This window comes from Rana temporaria, chromosome 8 (assembly GCF_905171775.1).
Source record: "Rana temporaria chromosome 8, aRanTem1.1, whole genome shotgun sequence".
Classification (NCBI taxonomy): Eukaryota; Metazoa; Chordata; class Amphibia; order Anura; family Ranidae; genus Rana; species Rana temporaria.
In genome coordinates, this window is record NC_053496.1 from 44,329,471 (window position 1) to 44,356,956 (window position 27,486).

The 27,486-nt window shown below is 43.6% G+C and overlaps 1 protein-coding gene across 1 annotated transcript in view; it reads right to left on the minus strand.

Moving 5' to 3' along the window:
- The window catches only part of SORCS3 (sortilin related VPS10 domain containing receptor 3), a 774,589-nt gene that overhangs the window by 131,537 nt on the left and 615,566 nt on the right, over window positions 1-27,486 (minus strand). The window lies entirely within an intron of this gene.

The following is a 27,486-nucleotide window of genomic DNA, read 5'->3' on the forward strand; positions in this document are numbered from 1 at the left end:
TCTGCTCGTGTGTACTCTCCTGCCTAGCTTTTAAAGAACTTTATATAATGGAGGCTTTCTGGCAGGTGCAATCTGCTGTCTCCACTGCAGGTAGCGCTCAACCGCAGCACCAATGCAGAGGGGTGGGAAGTCATGGGGAATAGGGTTCCTCTATAGTTTCCTGAGTCACTAGGGCAGTGATCAATTGGCCCTTGGGTTTGGGGCACTTTATGAAATTGAGTAGTGTGGGGTAAGGTACCCTGCCTGTTAGAGATAGTAGTGGTAATAGGGAAATGTTCCTGACAAGGGGGGAAAGCATAGGGTCACTACTCTTCTGGACATCTTCCTGATTGGGCAAGAGACAGCCAGGCTGCATTCTGCCCCTCTTAACAGATTCTGTAAATCCGACTGATAACCGCTCTGTCATTGCTGGAAACAGTGAGTGCACCAGGTTGGGTAGCTTGGTCCTCGGGTTTGTTGTGAACTGTTTCTGCATTACTTCAATACAAGTTTCTATTGTACCTGTCTGTGTGAATTATTGCCTCTGCACCATGCTGCACCCCATCTACAGACTCCAAAAGAAAAAAAAAATAGAAATGCACCAACATCCAATACTTCTGTGTAGGAAGGAGAAAACTTCCAGAAGTGGACAGAAGGAAGAAACACAATATCAAATCAAAATTTCCATATTTTGATTTTTGGGGTCGGCTCCCTGGCCCAGCTGCCCTAGAATCATTATGGTATATCGCAGATAGCAAGCAAGTGTGCTGCAAGTTTGAAGACTTGCTAAGCTATTTTTGGACTTGCCAGGCTTCACAAGTTTGTTGTACAATTGCAGCAAGTCTGCATTCCATGACTTCAGGTCAACTTTCTTTGCAAACATTCTGCAAGTCTACTGCAAGTTCTGGTTCAGTTATGTTGTGCAATAGTCATCCCACCACAGGGGTCACTGTGACTTGCAGAGCTCTTACCAGGGATGGACTGGCCATTGGGACTACAGGGAGTTTCCCGGTGGGCCGATGGCTCAGTGGGCCGGCTTCAGTGACAGCGGACTGCTGCCTCCCTCCGCTCCTCTGTCTCTCCCTCCCCGCAGCTCTCACCTGGGGGGAACAAAGAAGCAGGGGGGATGACATAAGAGCATGGGGGGGGACTCAACAGCTATGGCTTAGGAGTTTTATCACTTCTGCCTAATCTTGTCCCATAAGGGGGGGCACCAAACTGATTCTTTGCCCTGGGTGAAATCATTTCTAGCTTCCCCACTGGTACTGCCTATAAGAGTACCAGTACCAGCCGTTCTACTCTAATAAAGTAGAACGGCTAGTGAAGGGGGAGAGGGGGCTTGGGTGGCCGGGGGGGGGGGGGGCGGGAGTTGTCTGGCCGCCATGGGAGAGACCTGTCAAAGTAGGCCAGTCTGGATGAAGTCCAGGGCCAAATTTCTGACCCAGTCCAGCCCTGGCTCTTACTGTAGACACACCACTGCAAATTTGCTCTTGCTAGAGAGTGAGACTAGCCACGCAAATTTGCTACAAATTAGAAAGTGTCATCTAGAACTTGTGCTTTGAGTGCTCTGGAAGTGTACAACTTGCCAGTGAAAATGTGCAGCAAGTTCACAGACTTTCAATTCAACACTGTCATAAAAGTTGTGGCAAGTTACCCTTGCTATCTGGTACACTGTACATCCCTGAGTTTTCTCTCATCTTCCTCTGAATCTAAACCGCAAGAGCTTGTGAGATGCTGGAGATGGATCTTTTTCTTTTACCCTAGCTAACAACGAAATTATATTATGTACAGAGTTTTGATCTAAAAGAAGGTCAGTCTTCTCCCAACATCGCTATGACAACCTGTATACTTTTACCTTGCAAAGATCATAGACAGGCAAGGCGATCATATTATGAAAGCAATCGTCGAACTGGGTTGAATAATAACTCCCGTGCATCAATGTGAAAGGCTAGACTAAGCTGTATTGATAGAGAAATTGCACCTGGGGGTTTATTAATTGAATGCGTACAGCTCAATGTTGTACTCTGGAGACAAGACCGCACTACATGTAGCAACAACAGAAATATCAGCCAGGGAGACAAGGAAAATAGAACGTGTGCACACAATGACCAGTGCGGTTATCAAAAAGCGTTTAAAGGCCAATTTTCGAGAATGTTGGATGAAATGTGGTGTTGGATGGCATGTGTTATTTTCATGAATTCATGCTCTGCTTCCAGGGCTCAGATCCAGCAGTAGCAACTGTTCCATTCTGTCTTCTCTGCTGCTGCCATTACACATATATTATGATCAGACTAGTACGATAGAGTGGACCACAACCAACAGAAGAGGAATTTCAGGTTATGGTCATTAGAAACTGTACACTTATGCCGCATACACACACTCGGAATTTCCGACAACAAATGTTCGATGGGAGCTTTTGTTTGGAAATTCTGACCGTGTGTAGACACCATTGGACATGTGTTGTCGGAATTTACGACAACAAAAATTTGAGAACTTGTTCTCAAATTTTCCGACAACAAAATCCGTTCTCGTAAATTCCAATCGTGTGTGGACAATTCCGATGCACAAAATTCCACGCATGCTCTGAATCAAGTACAAGACGGAAGAGCTCGGTCTGGTAAAACTAGCGTTCGGAATGGAGATAGCACATCTCGGACTGAAAAGCATGAGGCTGAAAAGCGCGAATTGTCTCTCATTAAACTAAAACTAACATGACTGATATTGAACTTCCCTTTTCTAGTGCCGTCGTACGTGTTGTACATCACCGCATTCTTGACGTTTGGAATTTCCGACAACATTTGTGTTGTCACTTCCTAGTGACAGGACAGTGATCTCTGCTCCCTGTGATCAGGAGCAGAGATCACTGACATGTCACTCGTAGCCACGCCCCCCAAAAAAATGATAATAAAAAAATGCCATAAAACTACCCCCTATTTTGTAAACGGTATAACTTTTGTGCAAACCAGTCAATATATGCGTATTGAGATTTTTATTTTTTTTACCAAAAATATGTAGAAGAATATATATCGGCCTAAACTGAGGATTTTTTTTTTTTATTGGATATTTATTATAGCAAAAAGTAAAAAGATCCTGGGCTAGATTCAGGTAGGGGCGTGCAATCTAACAGCGGAGCAGCGTATCTTATTTACGCTACGCCGCCGCAAGTTACAGGAGCAAGTGCAGTATTCACAAAGCACTTGCTCCGTAAGTTGCAGCGGTGTAGCGTAAATGGGGCTGGCGTAAGCGCGCGTAATTCAAATGTGTAAGGGGGGGGCATGTTTTATGTTAATGTGTGTTGACCTGACGTGATTGACGTTTTGTACGAACGGCGCATGCGCCGTCCGTGTACATATGCCAGTGTGCATTGCTCCAAATGACGTCGCAAGGACGTCATTGGTTTTGACTTGAACGTAAATTACGTCCAGCCCTATTCGCGAATGACTTACGCAAACAACGTAAAAAAATTCAAAAATCGAAGCGGGAACGAATTCCATACTTAACATTGAGTGCGCCTCATAGAAGCAGGCACAACGTTACGCCAAAAAAGCCTTGCGCAAACTACGTAAAAAACGAACGCCGGGCGCACGTACGTTTGTGAATCGGCGTATCTAGGTAATTTGCATACTCTCCGCCGAAAACGACGGAAGCGCCACCTACCGGCCAGCGTCAGAATGCACCCTAAGATACGACGACGTAAGAGACTTATGCCAGTTGTATCTTAGGCTAATGTCGGCGTATCTAGCTTTCTAAATACAGAAAGTAGATACGCCGGCGCAGCTTTGAATTTACGCGGCGTATCTTTGGATACGCCGGCGTAATTCTTTGCTGAATCTAGCCCTCTGTTTGTCCCTCTTCTTTTGTTTATAGTGCAAAAAATTTAATCGCAGAGATGATCAAATACCACCAAGAGAAAGCCCTATTTGTGGGGAAAAAAGTGTGCCAATTTTGTTAGGGTACAACATCGCTCAGCGCAATTGTCAGTTAAAGCAATGCAGTGCCAAATCGCAAAAAGTGGCCCAGTCATTTGGCAGCCAAATGGTCCAGGGCTGAATTGGTTTAGCAGAAGCGTAGTCAGTAAAAAAAAGACAATGGCTTGTAATAAGTAGCTGCAAGTTGGGATAAAGCAGAAGTGTAGTCGGGGAATAAGCCAAAGGTCGATAACCAATAGTAGTGAAGATAAAGACGGCAGCAGGAGGGACAATAATCTGGCAAACAGAGAGTGCAAATCTATGGCTTAAATAAGAAGTTCATGGGAGGAGCAAGGAGCTGAAGGTTTGCCAAAAACAAGGCACAAGGTAAGATTATCCAAGGAATCAAACCGGATGCTGTCCAGTGTCTCAGCAAGAAGACCTACTATGCAGCAAAGGTCATGGGTTTAGATCCTAGTCCCAACAAAGTTACTAGAGGATGCACAATAATTTGTAGTCACACCCTAGCCCCTCCTATGTTTAAATTCACGTTTGCTGTTGGAATTTGAGCACAGACGTTTTCCTCTTGTTTTAGAAATCTAAACTATTGTGAACATTTTCCATCCGAAATTAACTTATTCAAAACCTCCAGCTCAAGTGATGCACTCCATCTAGTGGAATCCATCTGGATGCTCGCTGTTGACTGACTGTCAAAAATCCCCTTTTTACCGGTGACAGTCACAGCTGAGATGTTTTCACCATGAATAACAAAGATTCATTAAGATGCATGCACAGTAACGGTAATTAGCCGAGAGTTTTCAAAAAATGAAAATACACACATTAGCATTGCGAATGGAACCAATGTAGCACAAGGAGCATGCTAATTAAATCAGCCAGCTAGCATACCTTTTGTATCTGATTTCTATAAGTGAGATCTGCATATCTGCAAACACGACGTGTAAACAATAGGCTACACACAGATCTTCTTGCAGGAGGGGTAGAGGTCATGTAGATGATAACATGCTCAGAAAGAATGTCAGGCTAGTGTTGGGGATTGGATTTAATAATGTATTAAAATGCAAATGTGGTGCAATAGCAATAGATTTTACAGCTAGGTTTACAGGAAATTTGAAGTAAAAAAGTAAGATCTTTCAAATGATAAAATATAAGTTTTAACTCTTGCAAATGTGTTCTATTCTTTATCAAAATAACTTGTTTACTTGCCATCACCAGTACACAGCGAGTCTCATTGGAAAAGCAGATCTCTATACAATATCACAACCCCCCAATCATCATAGCCTTTGAGACTGGTATGGATTTGAGGAGGAACCTCATGGAGAAAACAAGAAGAAAAAAATGCAAACTTCCTCTCCTGCACCATGCCAGCGCACATGGCCTAAATTTGGGAAAGGGGGGCAGGAGGTGACAAACCACCTTGTTTCCATGTTGGGGACAGGAGCCTCTTTCCCAAAACCCTGGCCCGGTGGTTGTGGGAGTCTGTAGGTGAGGGATTACTATAATCTGGAAACCTCTCTAGAAATAGATGGGCTCCCAGATACCACCCTCAGTGTGAATGAGTAAGGGGTACATAGTACCTCTATCCATTCACAAAAAAAAAAATGATTAAATAATAAATAAAAGGCTCAAAACCTTTTTTGACAAATCCTTTATTGGGAAAAAAAATGTTTCACAATATAAATAATGGCATCTCCGTGTCCTCATGCAATCTTGGATAAGGATCTCGAATTGATTTGTTTATTGACAGACAGGACCTGATGACGAGGGAATCGGATGGTACCCCAAACAGCTGATGCGTTTTGACCATTTAGGCTCTGAAGAAAAGGGTATACCCTTGAAACGTGTCAGCCGTTTGGCCGATCCCCTCGTCATCAGGTCCTGTCTGCAGGTACCAAGGGATGCAGTTCGACTAATTAAAAAGCCTTTTCTTATGCTCGTTTGTGAGTAGAAATATTGCTTTTACACTTTTAATAAAACTTTTATATTGGTAATGCACTAGGTCGGTGCGCCCTCCTTTTCTTTTTCTTTCTAGTTTTATGAATACCCATTTTTCTGAGGAGGGCTGCAAGATTCTAGACCTTGCCTTAATCCAAAGAGTGGATCACAGCACCCGTGTTTAGCGAAACACCGAAGCGCAGGAGATTATTGTTTTTTTGGAAACAAGCCTTCCACACACTCTTACCACAAGATTGGAATAACTGCATATGTAAAGGCATTTTTTTTTTAGAATAGGGAAGGATAAGAACCTTGGCAAAGTTTTCTTGTTGTCTATATCTCCACTGGGGAGGTTCATGCCTCCATTTGTCCTGGTGACAATTGTCACCTTAACGGGGGGGGAAGGGGGACATGATTGGAACCTTTAAATACATGAACAGTGTGAATAAGGTTCAGCAGGACAGTTTTTTCAATATGAAGCTAAGATCAAGAACATGGAGGCATTAACTCAAATTCAACCTAAAATAACCTTTCAAAACTAACCTTAGAAAGTATTATTTTACCAAAAGTTTTGTTTAAGAAAATGGACTTGCAGCGGTACTGAGTCAGTCAACAGTTAGTGGATTCAAACATGTTTGGGATGAGCATAGACCTGTCAACAGAGCAATAGGTGAGGAAAAATCAACCAATGCGGACACATGTTCCTTTGACACCTCTCTAAGCTACGAATTTCATTCACTTTGAAGAGATGTCCTGTTGTGACTCTAGGACAGGTAGAGAATTCTCCCCGGCTGGACACAGACAGCTAAAAAAATAAATACTTGATAGATGTAACTCTTCCCTACTCTTTAAATACAGTAAACTTTATTTGTCTAAAATGCCTTTGTATGATGAAATATTAATCACTTCCAGGCTACCCACCACACTTATACTGTGGCAGGTTGGCTCCGCTGTGAGGATCACGCACATGTAAGTGATCTAGGATTTCCGGGTAGGTGGCGTAGGCATGCCCACTGACCCCCCCCCCCTCTGTGCTGTTATTTGCTACAGCACAAATTGGTTACCAGGTCCTGTCCAGTGATTTATGGCCAGAACCCGCTGATTGGCTTAGAGAATGACAGTACAGAGCCCTGGTTTACTCACAACGCAGGGCTCTGTACATAGAGCATACTGTAGATGTGACTGTTTTTTCCTCCCTAGAAAACAGGAAGATAAAACAGTCACATCTCTTAGTAAAATCAGCACACATTACATATTTTAGACACACAGTTAACCATTTTCCTTTCCTGACGGGCTCCATGGCAGCATATGTTTGAGTAGCTCCACCTTCGCTTCTATACCATAGGGCCCCACTCCCATAAATGTTGAGGCAGAGCTAGAGGATGTGTTGTGTAACTAGCCTACTCATAACACTGGGAGAGTATTCATGCTGTCATGGAGTCCATCAGGAAAGGAAAATTACGCTAAGTATTTGATAGGAAATTTTCAGCTTTCCTGACAGATTCCATGGCAGCATACGTTTGGGAACTAACTAGCCCAAAGAACAAAGTGAGGATGTTGAAAAACAAATAAGGTTTTAATTTAAGCACTTAGCCAACAGAAAATCTTACAGCTAAAAAAAAACAGGATAAAGCGCTGTTGGCTAAGCACTAAAATTTAAACCTTATTTTTTTTCAACATCCTCACTTTGTTCTTTGGGCTAGTTAGTTCCCAAACGTATGCTGCCATGGAACCACAGTGAGCCTTAGTGGAGGACCAAGTCATCACACTATATCTAGTCCTGGTGCCCTGTTACCGGGAGCCCATGAAGTCTACATTATCCTGGTTGAGTGTGTTGTCACTGCTGCTGTAGGAACTAAGACCTAAGCCAGTTGGCTAGCCGGAAAAACATATACAGTGATGGTCCTGGGTGACATCTATGTCCTGCTGGTTCTGCTAGAGAAAGTGACAAAGAGATGTCCTAAGACTCTAAGCAAAGCATGGAACCAGTTATCCCTAGTAGTCCAGCACATGGAGAACACAATTATTTTATATTCATATGATGTCACCTTGGATTGCAACCCAGTATGGTTATAGACACTGTCTGTACTAGGCAGATTCTTCATAGCCTAAAGCCCTGTACACACGGGCAAGAATCTCATCAGGAAATCTCATCAGGCAAAAAACGTTGTTTTCCCCCACGAGATTCTTGGCAAGAATCTCCTGCCGCCCGAGTGTACAGACTCTCCTTTCAAAAGAACCGCGATTCTCTTGAAAGGCAAGAACGCAGTGACGTCATCGCGTACATTCAATGCCATCGCTGCCATCTTGCTGCACCCTACCTATGCCTATGCCTAGGAAGCTACCGCTCATGCGTAAAAGTCATTTCGAGTATGCGCGGGTTTCCACAGCGACAGGTAAGTATACACACTCTCGGGTTTCTCGGCAGGAAAACTGCAGAGAATCTCACGACGAGAAAAATAGAGAACATGTTCTCTATTTTTCTCGTCTAGATTCTGGGCAGTTTTCCTGTCGAGAAACCTGAAAACCTCGTACACACGCTCAGTATACTCGGCAAGAAAGCTCTGCCAGCAGTTTTCTTGCCAAGTAAACCGAGCGTGTGTATGAGGTTTAAGGCCTAGATCCTGGAAAACCACCTGACTGAGTTAAAAAATCCTGAAAGAGGCTGCCTTCATGAATGAGCCTTTACTCAAAACAGAACTGAATGAGAACCCATATGGAGCTGCAAGGGTCCTAAAGGCCCTGGACATGGCAAAAATCCTGTCTGAGTACACTAGACTGAAGATGATCCCACCTGGAGCCACCAAATTATCCCTCCTAGCCTAAAGCCCTGATCTTGGAAAAGCCCTTAGAGAGTCGTCATAGCTCAGTCTTTACTCAAAGCTGGACTGAAAAGTAGTAAATCCCACGTAGAGAGTCTTGGCTCTCCCTCGAATTTTAGATGCAGCCCTCCATTAAAGTAATTATGACCAATCCTTGGTTCTAAATAGTAAGCACACAGCTTGGCAAAAAACTGTCAGTAAAAAATGCAAGAAGATAAGGGGGCAGATTCACGTACCTCGGCGCATATCTCCGCCGGGCGCAACGTATCTAAGATACACTACGCCGCTGTAACTTTTTATTTTTTTCGAATCCTCAAAGAATTTGCGCCGTAAGTTATGGCGGCGTAGTGTATCTTTGGCGGCGTAAGGGCGCGGAATTCAAATGGATGTGATGGGGGCGTGTTTTATGTAAATACGTTGTGACCCGATGTAAACAACGTTTTTTTTTAACTGCGAATGCGCCGTCTGTGGGGGTATCCCAGTGTGCATGCTCGAAATTAAACCGGAACAAGCCAATGCTTACGACGGTGACGTCATTCTACGCAAATCCCTATTCCCGAACGACTTACGCAAACGACGTAAAAAATTCAAAAGGCGACGCGGGAACGACGACCATACTTAACATTGAGTATGCCTCATAATAGCAGGGGTAAGTATACGCCGGAAAAAACAAAGATACGACGTGCAAAATTTGAAATTATGCGGCGTATGAAGAGATACGCCAGCGTAATTCTTTTGTGCATCTGCCCCAAGGAGTGTATACACCAATGGTCCTATGGGGAGGACAAACAAGGAACCCTTGTTCTTTGGTTTAGTTAGTTCCCAAACTTTTGCTGTCATGGAGTCTGTTAGGAAAACATAAAATTGATTTTCAAATACTTACCATAATTTTCCTTTCCTGATGGACTCCATGGAACCATGAGTACCCTCCTAGTCTTATGAGTAGGTTACAGAACATAGGAGTGGGGTCATATGGGGCAGGAGCAAAGGCTGAGCTACCCAAACGTATGCTGCCATGGAGTCTGTCAGGAAAAGCATTTTGTAGAGTTCCACTTTACCTTTAACAAACACCTATAGGTAGATTCAGTAAGAGTTAGTCCGACTTATCAGTACGCCGACCTATGTTTAAGCGTATGCTCAAACAGAGATACGCTTAAACATATCTAAGATACGACGGCTTGCGCCGTCCTATCTTAGGTTGCAATATTTTGGATGGCCGCTAGGTGGCGCTTCCATTGTGGCCAGCGTAGAATATGTAAATGAGTTTATACGCCGATTCACGAACAGACGCCCGGCCGCCGCAGTCGATTTACGCCGTTTCCGTAGCGCATTACAGGCCTAAAGTTATTCCATCTATTAGGTGGAATAACAATGTTAAAGTATGGCCGCCGTTCTCGCCGCGAGATTCGAATTTTTAACGCCGTTTGCGTAAGTCGTCCGCGAATCGGGATTTACATCGTTTACGTCCACGTCGAAATAAATAGGCCCGTGTGGCGTACGTAACCGCAATGCACACTGGGAAATGTAGTCTCCCGGCGCATGTGCAGTGAAAAAAAAACGTCAAAAACGTGAGGTCAAGCCTCATTACCATCAAACACGCCCCCCTCCAAGTCATTTGAATTTGGCGCCCTTACGCCCGCCCGCTTTAGGCTACGCCGCCGTATATTAGCAGGCAAGTATATTGAGAATCATTACTAGCCTAGCTAATTTACGGCGGCGTAGCCTAAACAGGCTAAGCTACGCCGCCGTAACTTTGCACTATTGTACCTGAATCTACCTACTAGTCACCCTGTAAAATCAGTTTAACTAATCTAATACATCCTTTATCATTTACTTTACAGCATAAAGAAAAACAAAAATCTTTTCATATGAATGTTCCCTAGGGCCGCCTTTAAACCGCAGGACTCGTGTTAGTATTATGATTTATGTTCTTTCCTCCAAAAATAAATCTCGACTTTATTCAGCTAGTAGAGATTCAGAGAGCAGCGACTGTATTAATGGCCTTGTTTAGATGCCATGGAGCTTTTGATTTACCAGCTAAGCATCCTGTTTGCCAACAATGTTAGACGCAACGAACTGCCCCTGCCAAATTGTTCTTGAAATGAGTTTTGGCCGCGTGCAGCAATGGCTGCAAGAAAAAAAAGGGAAGGAAAGAAAGAAAAAACATCTATGAATTTTCAGCAATTCACAAAGACACCCAACAACACCAAGCTTTTCTTTTCCTCATCTCCAATGACCCGCTTCTTATCTTTAATGCTACCCGTCTATTAATGTGAAGCTAATTAATAGCAACCTGTAATGGTTCCGACGTGCTTTCAGATTTACGATAAAGGGAATCTGAAAAGGTCAGTGGAAATTCTGCTATAATTAAACTTTTCATTAATTTTTCAAACGCACAATACCCGGCACATAATGTACAAATTGACCAGCTGCCCTCGTCATAAATTATTTATGGAGAGTGTTTCAATATTAATGGTAATTAAGAATTTGTTTTTGAGGCTGGCCAGATGGCCTGAGGAGAAAGCTAGAAGCAATAAAAGATATGAAGGTAATGTTGGATCCCTTAGATATTTCTGAAACATCAAACTGAGGCACAAGTAAATATTATCTAAATCCATTTATCATGTATATTCTCCTTTGAATCTTGGTGTGTTTTGTGTATTTCTTTCAGATCTGTGCAGTAATCCACTGTGAGGCCTCGTACACACGACCGAGGAACTCAACGGGCAAAACACATAGTTTTGCTCGTCGAGTTCCTTGTGAAGCCGCCGAGGATCTTGGCGAGCCGAAATTTCCCATTGAACAACGAGGAAATAGAGAACATGTTCTCTATTTCCTCGCCGAGATCCTCGTCGGCTTCCTCGGCCAAAAGTGTACACCCGCCGGGTTTCTCGGCAGAATTCAGCTCCGATCGAGTTTCTGGCTGAATTTTGCCGAGAAACTCGGTCGTGTGTACGGGGCCTGAGACTTTTTCCTGTAATAAAAACCTCTCACTGAGGTTCTTCCTCCTTGTGCAGGGTGACTGGTCTTGTCCCCGCCCTCTGTAGTGGGTGGAGCTTACTGGGTCCCTCCCACAGCTGTTTTCTGCACGGTGATGATGTTTGTAAAGTCATTTTGTGCACACAAAGTAAATTTATATCCCTGGTGTCAAATATCCAGGAAGGACAGCCGCAGTGCCGGGACCAGCGTGGAATGCAGGTACCTGGATGCGATATCAAAGTGGGCAGTGACTCGTTGCACGATGGCTCCTTCTACATGACCATAGATACAAAGCCAGTGGGGAAGCTATTTATCATTACTACTACGGAGCTGTGGGTGGGGACCAGGATGGTAGCTGCAGCTGTATGCAACCACACAGACTTACCTGATCTGTATGGGTTACCAGTTATCATATTCTATATCTCCACCCATTCTGGTATGTCTGTGTAGCTGCATACAGCGGCCATCCCAGTTGTCACCTACAGCTCCGCCCTAGTAACCATAAATAGCTTCCCCACTAGCTTGGTATCTATGTTCATAAAGAAGGAGCCATCGCGCATGTTTCAAAATGTGTCACCGCCCCCTTTGACATCACATCTGGGTACCTGCGTTCAGGGCGGCTCATAGAAATTGCAGGGCCCCATACAGACTACTGACAGCCCCCCCCCCCCCAAAGAAAATATTAAAGGGGGAGAGAGAAAAAAAAACATACAGGTTGGGCAATTGAAGCTCCAAAATCAGAGATACAGGAAAGATGAGGGAGAGAAACAAAGAAACAAAGTTACAGAGGTAACAAGCTCACCAAGCAAATCTAACATTTAGAGTCGACAATTACAGAGCTGTGTTTGTGTGTCTCTTTCTCCAGCAGCTAAAAGCTGGTAGCAGGGAGAGGAGGAGAGACCAGCTTTCGGCTGCTGGAAAAAGAGCTCTGTAAATTGCATCCCTCACTAATCCCATTCTCTTTTTCAAGCCCCCCTTTGTGCTTAGGCCCCCTACAAGAGGACCGGTGGTCGCCCTTCCCCCTATCGGTGGCCCTGCCTGCGTTCCATGCTACCTTGGCAGCATGGCTGTCCTTCCTGGATTTTTGACATGCAGCCTCCCACCGCTGGCTGGCCGGGATCTGTCACAATGTCTGCCATATCTTTTGGGACATCTACCACTGGACATCTTATGTGGCTTCATGAGCCTGTATACTTTGAATCTCTATAAAGTGTTTTTATCCTCCTTTGAGCAATAAAAGTCTTGTTAATACTGCACTTAGAAGCGCCTTCTGTTTGTGTGAATATATGTGCGGGTGCAGGCTGAAACCACAGCTTGAACCTAACACTAAGCCCAGGGCTTCTGATTTTACTACTTAGCAGGTCAAAGGAAACACAATGCTTCTGTGTTGTGTTTACATTAGAAGTGTAGTCATATCACAAGTGAGTATGGAAACTTGAAAAGAGCTGTTGCAGCTCTATTCAACATCTCCCTGCAGGAATAGATCACTGCTAGTGATCTGTTGCTGGATTGTTGCAGCCAGCAGTAGATCACAATTAGAAGTCATCTGCTGCTGGCAGGTGCATGGGGGGCTGAATCAAGTCTCAAATGACCATATAGAGACCCCCAACAAAAAAAAGTTTTGAAATAAAGTAAAAATTAAAGTATAACTAAAGGCAACATTTTTTTTTCTTAGTTTTGGATGGTGGAGATAGATTACAACTTGTATTCGGTGTATACGTGTATTGCTGTATGTGCCCCCATTAGGGAGATTGTCCCTCTCAATTTGTCCAGTTCACCATTATCATTGAAAGTAAAAGTAAAAGAAAGTCCCACATTTTGGGTTGTCCCCAGAAAAAGAAAAGAGGGGATATCTTCCAATGGGGCCTAAGGGGCCCCAAGGAATTTCCTTAATTTGCACGGATGTTCTCTTACTTCTCACATAGCTTTGACTATGGCCCCTTTCACACGGGCTGTCCGTTTTCAATGGGGAATCCCAATTGAAAATGTCAACGTATGACAAAACGCGTCTGGGACGATGGCGTGCAGTGACGTCACCACGTTTACGCCAGGAGGAAGGGCTCCTGTTCATGCCGGCCGGCATTTGTTTTAATCGCTTGATTTGCACATCCCTGTGTAAGTAGGTTTTTACCTTTTAATAAATTGTTTTTGTATGGTACTACACTATGTTATGGTCTCCTTCCTTACATATGGCATACCGATGGGCTGCATGATACGGTCACTGAGGAGTACCTTACGCTGTGTTCCGGGTTACATCCTGCTTTGGATCCCGCATTTGGCTGTAGTCTGTCTGGGATTTAGGATTCATCCTGTGCTGTCATACATACCCCTGGGATATCCCGCTGTGGATTTCGATTAATGCTGTTGTTAAGCTACCTTCTGGTAAGCCTCAGTCCATGTGGTGGTGGCTCACAAGTTTGCAAGTGCACCGGGTGCTATTTGTTCCTAAATACTGCCTTTATTGGACATTATTCATTTATTTTTTTCACATATAAGGACTTGATTGTTTTTTTTTATTTAAGTTGGCGCAGTTTTTCTTTTCCAACAATAGGGCACAATTCCTCCCAATGACATCAATAATTGGGCCTTGTTTTTACTGTTTGTATTTTTGTTTATGTCAGAAAAAGTCTAATAAAAATAATTTTTCAAAAAAACAATTGGGCCCAATGAGACCAATGATGGGGCGCAATTTCTTTCACTGACACCAACAAAGGGGGCACAACTCCAACCACTGACCAACAGACCAATGATGGGAAACAATCCCTCCCAAAGACACTAATGATGGGGCACAATTCCTCCCAGTGACACCAATGATGGGGCACAATTCCTCCCAATGACACCAACGATGGGGCACAATTCCTCCCAATGACACAATCGATGGGGCTCAATTCATTCCATGGATGTTAAAGATGGGGCAATGTTTTTTTTCCGCTGATGTCAGGACCTTTTCTACTCCCATTGGCCACAGTCCGGCCCCCCTAATGTCTGAAGGACAGTAAACTGGCCCCCTGTTTAGAAAGGTTGTTAACCCATGGACTTTACAGTGAAAGGTTTATCAGCAGATTGATGAACTCATCTTTCTCTTTCTGCAGGCTCCTTGTGCTATTTTCCATTGCTCCAGTCTGAGCTCTGCTGTATAGAGACTGCAGGATGCTTGTACTGGGCCAAACTCAGCTTGCCTTTCAAAGAAAAAAATAATAATTAACGATATATTAATGAATAAAGAGCTGAATTAATTCAAGTCTTTTATATCGGCCTTAATAAGAATAACACTGATATTAAAAAGAAATAGTGTTTTGAGAACGGCATCAATTCCTGTTCACTGCTTTGATCACAGTAGCAAGTTTTATAGGAAGTCTAAATAAATGTATACCAAGCCTGAAATTTAAAGGTAGCATAAGCAGTAAACAGCAGAGTTTTATTTGCACATCTGAATTTCCGGCTGAAGCAGACAGAATAATAAAAGACTGTTCGGCTGCTAATAAAAAGACTGCGATGGAGAATTTTTTTAAAACCCGTGTTTCTGTATCCCTGACAGCGGATGACATTTCCCTCTTTGAAATGTCTTTATTAAAGCTACTGCGGTTTGTGATATTGTACCGGCCTGTCAAAGAGGAAAAAAAAAATAATCCATTTCTGAGCGTAAAGTCCGAAAATGTCCTTAGAAATGAGTTTTTCTGCTTAACAAGACTGGATGATAACAGGGAAGGGACTGCAGACATTTAACCCCCTCTGTTCTATAGACACTATACATTGGGGTTACACAGTAAACTTTCTAAAAGCCTGAGTGACTGCAAACCCCATTGTCTGGCTGGGAAACCAGGATTTCTTTTTTGTACATCCCAGGACACAGAGCATCTTCAAATAAGGCTATGCTGGCACCTTTTGTTGACCGGGCATTAACAAAAAAAGCAAAGAAAGTAAATTCCCTCCCTGATATTACCGCTCCTTTTTTTTTACTAGTGTAGCCCCCCTTGTCCTAAACAGGAGCTACTAGCCTAAATGTAGTTTTTGGCTGTGTGGTAGTAAGCCCAGACGAATTGTGTAGTTGTTCACTTGGTCCTTCCCTAAACTCAGTGGGGTGCTGATTTCCCAATGTCGCCAGTCGGTGTCACCTGGTACCCCTGGCAATAGAATGAGATTTCACCAACAAGAGTGAGTTATGAATATTTATATTTCCTTCAGCCTCCCAGAGGTATAGGCCCCTGATGCATGCTGGGGGAGAATATAAATATTTGGGATAGGCCATGTGCTCTCGCTATGGGAAGGTGCTGCTGGATTGAGCTCTGCTGCTAGACAGAATAGCCAGTTTGGGGCTAGCGTGTACTGACGTGGGGGAAACTGTGCCAAGGAGAAGATCCAGGGGAGGCCCCTTGATGGAGAGAGACAGGAAGTTGGTTGGTCTGTCAGAAAGGCTTAGTGACTCAATTGGAAGATGCACTTTAATTCGGGAATGTGCTTACAGTGCTGCCAGTTCAGCTTAAAGGTTGTGACACTGTGAAGCTGGATCAGGGGCGGATCCAGGGGGGCAACAGGGTGATCCCCCCCCCGAAAATACCACACTGACATGTCACTTGCACTTGCTCTGCCTCTGCCCGAGTCTCTCTCTCACATCAGCCGATCAGCGGCGCTGAGAGAGAGACTTGTCTATTGTTATTACGGCTACCCCGCACTGACCAGGAGCCGGAGGTGGGTGGAGCCTCTTTCCTGCACTCGTTGCTAGCGCCTGCGCCAGCTTGCATCTAGCAATGAGTGACGTCAGAGTCACATCGGCCTCAAGTCCGAGACGAGTGACGTCAGCGAGTCACGTCAGACTCGAGTCTCAGGAGCCTCAAATAGGGAAACAGTTGTTGCTGCAGCCTGCAGTTTAGAGTTTAGACAGACTAGTTAAAATGTCCAGCGTCCACTGTCAGTGACAGAGTGCCAGCATTCTCTCCCTCTCCTTGTGGCAAGTGACAATCTGCAACATGTGGCAGGTGACGTGGCAAGTGAACAATCCGCAACGTGTGGCAGGTGACGTGGAAAGTGGACAATCCGCAATGTGTTGCAGGTGACATGGTAAGTGGACAATCCGCAACTTGTGGCAGGTAACGTGGCAAGTGACACACTCGGGGCTCCCACTGATTCTGCATTATGGTGAGTTGAACTATTTCATTTTTATATTACAATGTAATAATAGAAATAATGCAATTCAATCATCCTGACACCATAACAACCAGGGTGCTGTGATGATTGAAGCGACAACACCAGCCATTTCCCCTATAAATTGCCCGCAAAAAAAAAATTCTGTCAGTGCCCCTCCCAAGACTAGACTCTGGATCCGCCCCTGAGCTGGACATTGATCTGGAGAGCCTGTAAGTGATCTGCTATACAGTATCTGGGACCCCTAACCCTCACCTCTTTACCCATTCTACAATAAAACTCTAAAAAAGACAAAAGTGCCTAATATTCCTTCTTAGGCTGGATTCACACCTATGCATTGTTTGTGCTTTTTGAATTTTGCAGATTTGCACTATAGAACGTGTTCCATAGGAAACCATGCAAAAAGCACTAAAACTGCATAGGTGTGAATCCAGCCTTAGTCCCTCATTTTAGGCTGGACACCGCCCTTGGGTCAAATGCTAGTCTGCCCCCTGCCTCAGGAGGCGCCATCCTGCCTCTGGGGTTTCAAGGGGGTGCTTCACTAGTGTCTCCTTTTCAGTCGAAAGTCCATTCTATTAGAAGTATTAGAACTTCCTGGGCATCATCAGGCTTCAGTAGCTTAGGCGTGTAAAGCTGCTACCTGGGCTTTGCTTCATACCTTTACAAAAAATTATCAAGTAAATATTCGAGGCGCTAAGGGCACTTTTTTCGGCTAGTGCCTCTTGCGGGTGGATGTATGAGATTCGCCATCTCCATCCATTTTGGTGTTGGTGGTTGGTTTTTGTGTGCCCTCCCCTCATTTAATTGCTTCAAGGCATGGTTTCTAAACCAGAGTTCCATTGGACCATAGGGTTCCTCCAGAAGATTTTAGGAGCTCCTCTTGACACCTTTGATCTTTTTAGCTATCTATAGGAGGGTAATTCTTCCCAATGACCACAAGTGTAAGTACCATTCTTCCTACTGACCATAACACTAATGTATTATGGGTTGTAGTAAATTTCACATTCCCTGAGACTGAAAAGTTATTTGAACGGTTCCATGAAAAGGTTGGGGAAGGCTACTTTGCAAACCCAGATTTTGCCTTATAAATGTAGCACTGACATTATCATTGGGCTGTGCTAAACCGGTGCAGAGAGTAGAGCTGTGGGAGGGTTCCAGCAGGTTCCACCCAATATAGAAAACTACAGGAGGGGGCGGAGACAAGACCAGTCACCCTGCACAAGGGGGGAGAGCAGCAGTGAGTGGTCTTTATTACAGGAAAAGTCTCACACTGGATTACTGCACAGATCTGGAAGAAATACACAAAGCACACCGAGGTTCCAGGAAGAATACACATAACAAATTAATGTAGACAATTTTTGCATATCTCGGAGTTCAGCTATAAAGCTTTCCACAGTTGTAAGAAAACAGTACATTGGAATCAATGTGATGAACTTAGTGGAAGCCAGATATTCGTTTTGTACTCAGATCCCCAGAAAGCAGAGGGCTGAGCAGATGCATTCCTGAAAGCCAGTAGGCCGCTAGCTACAGGCGTCTGTCACGAGCGCATAGCGAGCTTTGTCTGGTGAGCGACGCTTGTGTTTGTGTGCGACGGCGGGAGGGATGAAGTCAGAAGGCAAACAGAATTAAAAATAGTTCTCCCGGGGCATGGATACATCACAGTGACAAATCTTCCCTTCTAATGTCTGATCACTCAGAAAACCATCGCCAGCCAAGACTGCTGGAGGGAAAGGTTAAGGAATAACTCCAGACAAACAGCTCTATAGACAGGTGAAATACGTGCAAAGGAATCATTGTACTTCCCCGTCATCTCACAGAGCAGATGTATAATATATATATATATATATATATATATATATATATATATATATATATATATCAAAGCTATGTAAGTTAATACTTTTGCATTACTTTGGGTACAGCCCTTGTACATAGAGAGATATGTATGTATATATACACTCACCGGTAGGGCTCAAGTCCTGCGGGAACGCATGGAAACGGAGTTCCTGCTCTTTTTTCACAGTAGGAACTCAGTTCCCTTTGCAGGACTAGAACAGCCGAGCCGCCTGAGCCAATCCTTCACTAAGCGTCAATGCCCAGCTTGCGTCACTGTCAGGGGCAGGCGAACCTTAGTAATCCTTAATGTTACTGGCCGCTTCCTGTATATGGATTCATCGGGTAGTGCGCGGGTATTCCGTCACTTCCTCAATGCCGCAATGTCTCCTGGGAGCTTTTGTCATTGTTCCCAGGAGACATTGCGGAGGTCTGTGGCGGGCTATCGTGGGATTTAGAAGGAACTTGCTTGGGTGGGAGTTCCCACACTTTTTTACCTCTGCTCACCGGCCACTTTACAGTTGTGCTCATAAGTTTACATACCCTGGCAGAATTAAAGGGTCACTAAAGGAAAAAATATTGTACGAAAAATGTCATCCGAGGAAGAATCGTACGATAATCGGATCGTTAGTACAGGGCTTCCGTGAGCCGATCATGACAGTTCATCCGATATTATTTTATCGGACATGCACGGAAATTTTCTTCGTACGATACCTAATCGTACGATTTTCGTTTAGTCAGTACAGTTGTCGTTCGAAAAAACAACACAAATACATAAAAACGCATGACATCACTTCCGATTTTTTTTTTTCTGTCGTACGAGAATTTTCGTGACTTTAGTAACCTATTCAACTTCTACTTGAGACTAGTAAACGAAAAAAGTTGGAGGATCTGTCATCCGATATTCGGATCGTGTGTATGGGGCATTACTGTTGTTGCCTTTCTATCATCTCAAAACAGTCTGCCCTATTCTCCTCTGACATCAACAAGGCATTTTCCTCCACACAATTGCAGCACACTGGATATTTTATCTTTTTTGGATCGTTCTCTGTAAACCCGAGAGATGATTGTGCGTGAAAATCCCAGTCGATAAACAGTTTTTGAAATAATCCGACCAGCCTGTCTGGCAACAACAACCATGCCACGTTCAAAGTCCCTTAAATTCTATTTTCTTCTCCATTCTGATGCTCGGTTTCAACTTTAGCAAGTCATCTTCGCCACGTCTAGATGCCTAAATGCATTGAATGGCTGCCATGTGACTGGGTGATTAGCAATTTGTGTTACCAAGCAATTGAATAGGTTTATCTAATAAAGTGGCCGGTGAGTGTAAATTCATTACATCAAAACCATTTTGTTGACATCAGATCCTCACCAGAACTTCAGGGAAATCCAAAACTCTCATCTTCACTCATCCCTAAGGCCCCTTTCACATTGGAGCGGGAGTCGCGGTGGCGGTATAGCGGCGCTATACTGCCGGGATTGCCGCGGGAATCGGCCGCTATCGGTGCGGTATTAACCCCCGCTAGCGGCCGATAAAGAGTTAATACCGCCCGCAATGCGCCTCTGCAGAGGCGCATTGCGGGCGGTATTGCCGCGGTTTCCCATTGTTTTAAATGGGAAGGAGCGGTAAAGGAGCGGTATACATGCCGCTCCTCTCACCGCTGAAAAGATGCTGCTGGCAGGAGATTTTTTTCTCTCTCGCCAGCGCATCGCCTCAGTGTGAAAGCCCTCAGGCTTTCACATTGAGTATGCAGTGCAGGAGTTTTTCAGGCGGTATAGGCTAGCCGCGTTATGTTTAGTGCTGTACCGCCTGAAAAACTCCTCAGTGTGAAAGGGGTCTAACAGTCACCATCAATCACTATACACGGGGCAAGTAAGTGGACCACCAACCTCAGAAAGCCAAGTTTCGTAAACCAATAAGCTGCAAAAACAACACTAACATAAATGAATCAAACTACACAGAAAACACTTCATTGCCAACAAGGATGATTGTCATCAATGAAAGTCATTGAACCTCAGATGACTCAGACCGTCAGATCAACAGAGATTTGTTCAGTAAAAGTCTCTCCACGCGGCAGGTAATTCGTGTTTCCCTAGAAACCAGCTTTACTCTCCACCGAAAACCACTGGAACGTGGAACATGACCAACGTGAGTAACAGCTGTTGCCATTTTAAATCTCCTTGCCAATGAATATGGCGATCAATTCAAATTGTGCTTATATAAGCTTTCCCTTCAGTCTGGCACAGTTGTTCCGGCTCCTCTCCTGTACTGAAATGACTTACTCTGATTTCACTGCACACTGTGAGCTTCTCACTATGTGCATTAGAAGATTCAGCAAGTCGGATCCAGTCCTCCTCATTTCCTTTCCTCTTTCCTCTCCAGTATAACTGTCCCTGACCCGCCTCTTTCATTCATTGGATTAAATTGTTTTCCATCATGAAGGCTCAGCTTACATGTAAATGTTACCTTTATCACTCTGCATTAAAATACATCCTGCCTAGGAATGCCCTTGTTCTATCAGAAAGCCGCTACCCATCAGAAAATGCAACCTTAGTGACTTTCCATCTTGGTACACCCACACTCGTCCACAGTAAGCCTACAGTCTGAAGTCACCAAGCGGACATCTTTTTAAACCCTCCGGAGTCTTGCATTTCACACTTATTTTCACCAGTAAACTGAGCTTATATAGTTGTAGCGCCCTGCTCCTGATGACCAGGCGCTATGTTCAAATTTAGTGGGTGTCTGAGCTGATAATTAGCTCAGACTTTGTTAATTAAAGTGGAGGTTCACCCGGAAATGACAATTTTTAACCTTAGATTCATGCTCATTTTGTCTAGGGGAATCGGCTAGTTCCAACATGACTGAGCACCACTGCACAAAGCAAGGTCCATAAAGACATGGATGAGTGAGTTTGGTGAACTTGACTGGCCTGCACAGAGTCCTGACCTCAACCCGATAGAATACCTTTGGGATAAGTTAGAGCGGAGACTGCGAGCCAGGGCTTCTCTTCCAACATCAGTGCCTGACCTTGGAAATGTGCTTCTGTTAGAATGGTCAAACATTCCCATATACACACTCCTAAACCTTGTGGACAGCCTTCCCAGAAGATTTGAAGCTGTTATAGCTGCAAAGGGTGGGCCAACTCAATATTGAACCCTACGGACTAAGACTGGGGTGGCATTAAAGTTCATGTGTGTGTAAAGGCAGGTGTCCCAATACTTTTGACAATATTGTATATATAGACAAAAATTATTGATTTCCACAAAACACTTTACAATGCAACTACAAAAGTTGATATTTGTTCCTCAGGTACATCAAGGGGTAAAAACTTTTAAAATAATGAAAAAATATATCAAGACACAATCAACAAAGAACTTGTATTCATGCCTACCACATTATATGAAATAATCAACTTATTAAGAGTGACATGGCTATACCAAATGTATGTATTTTTATACCCTCAAAATAAAGGGAACCAGCACATTTAAATCTCCAATAATATATACTGTATATTAAAAAATAAACCCAACTTTAAATTAAAACACAAGTGTACATCTCTTACTAGCTATCTGTGATGTATCATGACACCTCAGTAGGAAATTGTTAGGCCAAACAGTAAAATAATATAATCAAAAACATATTTATGAGCGTTTTTATAATTGAAAAATTATAACCTCCATCTTCAATAATTATGTTTCAGCATCAACAAGAGGCTAACATACCTTTTCTAATAATAGGCATTAAATAAACATGCAACATGTATACAAGACAGCTATTATAGCAGATAATTGACTCCATATTGGTAGCAATAATGATCATCTGGGGGCCTTTTTATTGTAATATATCTCAGCAAAACATCATGGAGGGGCCAAATTACTCTGAAGTCATCAACTGCAATGCATGTGCATACGTAGATATCATGCAGCAGACATGCAAACCAGTGCAGATAAAGCAAAGTATATGCCTATATCACAGGCATAGACCCATCTGTCCCTGATTTAGAGGGACTGTCCCTGACTTAGTCCCTCTGTCTCACTTTCCTCCTCATTCATCCCTCATTTTGGTTTGGTCTATAAAGTTTTATGTAATTCTCTTTCAAAAAGTTTCCCAGTGCTAAACCTTCATCTAATTTCTAAATTGCTGCATTTGTAAAAACAAAAGCCAGTATAAAGGAATAGTAGTGGGTAAAAAATGTGTGGGTTAAAATAATCTTTTTTTTTTTTTTTTTTTTTTAATTCTGTGGCAGGGGGTGTCTTATGCTTACATTCTTTTGCTAATAGGTGTCCCTCATTCCCATCTCAAAAGGTATGATCACAAGGCTTAGTAGAATAGTGCAGTGGTCTCCAAACTGCGGCCCTTTGCTTGCTTTTATCTGGCTCTTGGGACACTATTTTTCTGATACAAGGCACTATTTGTACGACTGACACCAATGATGGGAAACCATTTATTTCACCTACATCAACAGTCGGACACAATTCCTCCCAATGACACCAGTGATGGGGCACCATTCCTTCCACTGACACAAACGATGGGACACCATTCCTTCCACTGACACCAACAATGGACACCATTCTTTCCACTGGCACAAACAATGGGACACCATTCCTTCCACTGACAATAACAGTGGTCACCATTCTTTCCACTGACACCAACAGTGGACACCATTCCTTCCACTGACACCAACAGTGGAAACCATTCCTTCCACTGACACAAACAGTGGACACCAATCATTCCACTGACACAAACAGTGGACACCATTCCTTCCACTGACACAAACAGTGGACACCAATCCTTCCACTGACACAAACAGTGGACACCATTCCTTCCACTGACACAAACAGTGGACACCAATACTTCCACTGACACAAACAGTGGAAACCATTCCTTCCCCTGACACAAACAGTGGACACCAATCCTTCCACTGACACCAACAGTGGAAACCATTCCTTCCACTGACACAAACAGTGGACACCAATCCTTCCACTGACACCAACAGTGGAAACCATTCCTTCCACTGACACAAACAGTGGACACCAATCCTTCCACTGACACAAACAGTGGACACCATTCCTTCCACTCACAAACAATGAGATACCATTCCTTCCACTGACACAAACAATGAGATACCATTCCTTCCACTGACACAAACAGTGGACACGATTCCTTCCACTGACACCAACAGTGGACACCATTCCTTCCACTGACACAAACAATGAGATACCATTCCTTCCACTGACACCAACAGTGGACACTATTCCTTCCACTGACACCAACAGTGGACACTATTGGTCCCACTGACAACAATAGTGGGACACTATGCCCCCCGCTGACACCAACCCAACAAATGGGTGCTTATTCTTCCTGCTGACTTTATTTTCTCTCACTGACCACCAAGACTAAAGCCTCGTACACACGCACGGTTTTCTCGGCCAGAAACAGCAAGAAAACTGCTGGCAGAGCTTTCTTGCCAAGTACACCGAGCGTGTGTACAAGGCTTTCAGGTTTCTCGTTGGGAAAACTGCCCAGAATCTCGACGAGAAAAATAGAGAGCCTGCTCTCTATTTGCTTGTCGTGATTCTCTGCAGTGTTTTGCCGAGAAAACCGAGGTAGCGGTAGCTTCCAAGGCATAGGTAGGGTGAAGCAAGATGGCGGCGACAACATCGAATGTGACCAGCGCATGCTCGTCATAGTCGATGACATCACCGCGTTTGTGCCATTCAAAAGAATGGCGGTTCTTTTGAATAGTATGTGTGTACACTCGGCCGGCAAGAAAATCTTGCCAGGAATCTCGTCAGGAAAAACAACGTTTTTTTCCTGACGAGAATGCCGGCTGTGTGTACGAGGCCTAAAACCTTGCCTACTCCTACTGATACTGGGGCAATTGCTACTCCCAGTGGTCACAGTTCGGCCCACCTAAAGTTAGGCCCTTTGTTTAGAAATTTTAAAGATGCCTGGTAAAAGTTCCTGTTCCTTTAGTTCTTCCAGAAGGTTGCTAGGGGTTCCTTGAGATGTTGCTGACTGATCTCCCATCTGATGGTGCCTTCTTAGTTACAGTATGAGACCAATGCCACTTGGCAAAGTCAGTAGTGTGACACCAACTATATTTTCAGTTGTCTGGAAGAGTGGAATTGTGATCACCACTGTAAGGTTTGCATTCTTTCTATTGACCACCAATATAAAGGACATTTTTGCCATTGAGCCATCATTTATGAATTGGCTTGATTAAGGGTTCTCAGAGACCTCAAACTTAAAGCGGGAGTTCACCCGAAAAAAATTTTTTAACATTAGATTGAGGCTCATTTTGTCAAGGGGAATCAGGTTTTTTTTTTTTTTTTAAATTGAAGCAGTACTTACCGTTTTAGAGATAGATCTTCTCTGCCGCTTCCGGGTATGGTCTTCGGGACTGAGCGTTCCTATTTGATTGACAGGCTTCCGACAGGCTTCCGACTGTTGCATACATCGCGTCACGAGTAGCCGAAAGAAGCCGAACGACGGTGCGGCTCTATACAGCGCCTGCGCACCAACGTTCGGCTACTTTCAGAAAATCGTGACGCGATTTATGCGTCCGTCGGAAGCATGTCAATCAAATAGGAATGCCCAGTCCCGCAGCCCATACCCGGAAGCGGCGGAGAAGATCGCTCTCTAAAACGGTAAGTACTGCTTCGATTTAAAAAAAAACACCCGATTCCCCTTGACAAAATGAGCCTTAATCTAATGTTAAAAATTAAGTTTTTGGGTGAACCTCCACTTTAAGTTGAAAAAGGCTGCTTTATAGTATTCATACTCCATCTGAAAAGCAGTCAGAACTAGATGGTTCTACTCATCAGAAATTGCTAATTAATGGTCATGCATGCAGTTTGTCAATGAAGCAGAGCAGATAACAGTAAATAGCCACTATGTCGCAACCATAGAAAATGAAGCAAAGCATATAATGTATAAAGCAATGCTTAATGGAATACTCTTCAATTGCTTCAAATCTGTACAGAATTCATAATACATTTAAGTGACAGCCAGGACTAAATGAGTCCACCCCCCACCCCCACCAGAAACAGCCCCACGTCCATTACATATAATATATTGACAAGTATACCACCATCATATCAAACAATGAAGGCTTCAAAAGCTTTTTAATAGTCTATCCATGGAAAGAAGACTGTACAGTATGCTCTCCTCTGTGAGGAATATGACATGGTTGGCCATATACAGTATAAAGGCAGCATGGAACTATCATCTCAAAACAACATGCTTCCTTTAAATTAGTAGCTGGCAATTACAAGCTAACATCTGCTGTATCACTTAAATATAAAAACATACTGTATAAAAGTCGGTACGTCATCCCAACCCCATCACACGGGAAGTACGATGCATGTTTTTCCACATTTTGCGTGCATTCCTGGATTTCTTAGGTGTGGATGTAACCCTATAGAGATCATTTGTTCTGATGGCCACTGTCACCAGGAGAGAAAGTAAGGGGGAATCCAGAACACAAATCTTCCAAAGGGGACACCTGCTCAAAGCCGGGATATCTCTTTTGTTGGGGAGAGTTCCACATAGTTATTGTTTCTCTGGGAACAGGAAGTGTAGGTAAACCTTACTGATGAGACAAATGAGGCTCAAACTTTTCAACATACAATCCAAAAATGTTTTTTCTTTACAACACTTTGAATATAAAAGATTCTAAAAAATGGACTGGTCTAGCCATGCCCCCTATTTGCGACTTTTGGAAAAGGGGGTAAGCTGTGTATATTCTCCACATGCAAGAAAATCCAGGTTGCAAAGGCTCTAAGATACCTTATGAACCACAAACAGCTGACCACATTGGCTATCAAGCAGCCAGGATTGAAGATGAAGACACAAGAGGATTTGATATATCAGTAAAGTAAGATTTGGCCAGTATGGGTGATCAAATTTGTCAGATGCTGGACTACAGTAATTGCGACCCAGATGTTAAAGCAAAATTTCACACTCTAAATCAACATTGACAATTTGTAATCCTTATGCTGCTAGCATTAGTAAATAGATAGAAATGCATATCATATTTGATTGTTTTATACTCTTATTTTTTACATCTATTCAGTTACTTCCTGGTTTTGTACCTAGGCAAATTATGTCACATGTCCCAGGAGTCTTCAGGAGGAAAAGAAGGGGTTTCTCTGCTAAGCACGCCCCCCCCCTGGCTGCATGCCTGAGCTAATGGCAGATGGATCTCAGGAAATAAACGCTACATGAATCAGCTGTACTTACTCAAGATGGCCACTGCCAGAAATGCTAGGGGGGGCAGATTTCCAAAGTGATTTCTCAGCAAAATAAAGCACAGAGAGATGTAAGGATGGGGGGGGGGGGTTGCTTTGAAATTAAAACATGAATTAAATATTGTTTTTAGTTTGTGGTGCTCAGATGCAGTGTAGTTGTTTTGTTGGGCTATCAATTCTACTAATGTATGGTCTGTTTAATGTCCCAAAAACACAGGACAGAGGAAAAGTTAAAAAGAAAAGGAAAGGAAAAGTGGAAGGGGAAGGGAAAGGCAAAGGGAAAGGAGTGAAAAGGAAAAGAAGAGGAAATTAAAGGGGTAAAGAGATAAGGAGAGGAAGGGAAAGGGGAGAGGAAAGGATAATTAGAGGAAAGGAAAGAGAAGAGGGGAGAAAAGGAAAGTAAAGCACGATAGAAAACAAAGGCAAAGGAAAAGGAGAGGAGAGGGTAAGAAAGGAAGAGAAATAAAAGGAAAGGAAAGGAAAGGAAAGGAAAGGAAAGGAAAGGAAAGGAAAGGAAAGGAGAAGAACGTTAAAGGAAGAGAAAGAAAATAGAAAAAGAGGAAATGAAAAGGAGAGGAAAGGAAAGAAAGGGGAGAGGAGACGAGAGTAATAAATGA